Consider the following 1572-nt stretch of genomic DNA (forward strand, 5'->3'; position numbering starts at 1 on the left):
ATTTTGTTAACCAATGTTATTATCATAATAATAAAAAAAGTTATTTTGCACTATTCTATCAATAATGCTTTATTATGCAGATCAATAGTACCATACACCATCAATTCAAATTGGGAGCTAAAATAATGTTATATTTTTTAAAAAATAAAGACCACATCACTCTAAACTTCAGATTAAATATTTCATGAGGTTGAGGTCATTAAAATGCTTAACAATTGAAATACATTAAAAACACTATGAAATACAAAAGATGCAATAAATGGTTCTATTTTATTTTTATCACTAATCAAAGACCTCTGATTTACATCTACATATGTTCAAGACAGTGTGTTTGGAATGGCATGCTCACACCATTGTGTCTCAGAATATTCTTCTTTTGATAAAAATCCACCATTATATATAAGGAAAACATAGACTATTGCCAGTTACCAGTTACATTTAGACAACTGTGACTGCAATTTGCATGCCAAAAACAGAAGCCACATGTGGATGCTGGGAAGAGTCTGTGCTGCCCTGACAATTTGACAACAAATTTCAAAATGTTCCAGCATTAGGAACATATTCCAAATTCACTCTTAAATTCTTTTAATTATAAGAAAACATTAGAGCTAAGATTTGTCCTCACAGCAGGAAATAAAAATTTTTATCAACTAAAGGGGTGGAACAATTTTACTACTTTTTAAATTGAAATTGTTATTGCTTAGGAAATGTTTCTTAGGAAATACCTGAAATGCTCTATCTCTATGATTTTAATCTGTAGAAAACTTGATTTTTACGAGAGGTAGATAATATACTTCTCAATGTATGTTTATTTTTTTATTAACTTGAAATTCAAAACTCTCGATTTTAACATTCTTTTTAAAGTATGCGTTTTCCAGTTGTCCTAATGTATTTTATATTTGCAAGTAAATTTTAGCTCTCTATTACCTCAAAATTAAATTTACTTTAGAAATGTTTATGTTTTTCTGGGCAGATTTTATTTATTTATTTTATTTTATTATTATTACTTTTTTAGGTGAGGCAACCCTTGATTGAACTCACAGATTGTAAGGACCCTGTAGCTTACAATTCCTTATTTTTTTTATTTTTTTTATTTTTTACGCCTACAGCACCTGGTTTTCCTAGGTGGTCTCCCATCCTAGTGCTAACCAGGCCTGACCCAGCTTAGCTTCAGAGATCAGATGGGATAGGGCTTGTTCAGGGTGGCATGGTTGTAGACTCTGGGCAGATTTTAAATGTTATTATTTATCTTATTTTACATAAATCTTTAGCTTTAAAACAATAACAAAAAACTTTGATTAAAGGTCTTGTTATGAGATCAAATATGTATTAAACTAATGTACTATCTTTATAAATGTATCTGTTTGCAAAAATCAATAAACACAAATTTGCATCTCTAAAATAGAATGAGAACAAGTTTTTCTAAACTATTCTAAATTTAATGTAGGTTCTGTTACTTTTGTTGTGTCCAGAATAACCAGACCCAACTTGAGTGCTCTTAACCAGGAGACAGTTTATTAGCCGGCGGCTGTCCTTGCAAAGGAGCAGCCCCGAAATGCTAAGATACAAGGT

At 30.4% G+C, this 1572-nt stretch overlaps 1 pseudogene; it reads right to left on the reverse strand.

Moving 5' to 3' along the window:
* Window positions 1-1100: 1100 nt before the first annotated feature.
* LOC111740474 lies at window positions 1101-1219 on the reverse strand (annotated as a pseudogene).
* Window positions 1220-1572: the final 353 nt, after the last annotated feature.

This window comes from Pteropus vampyrus, unplaced genomic scaffold (assembly GCF_000151845.1).
Source record: "Pteropus vampyrus isolate Shadow unplaced genomic scaffold, Pvam_2.0 Scaffold63, whole genome shotgun sequence".
Taxonomy (NCBI): Eukaryota; Metazoa; Chordata; class Mammalia; order Chiroptera; family Pteropodidae; genus Pteropus; species Pteropus vampyrus.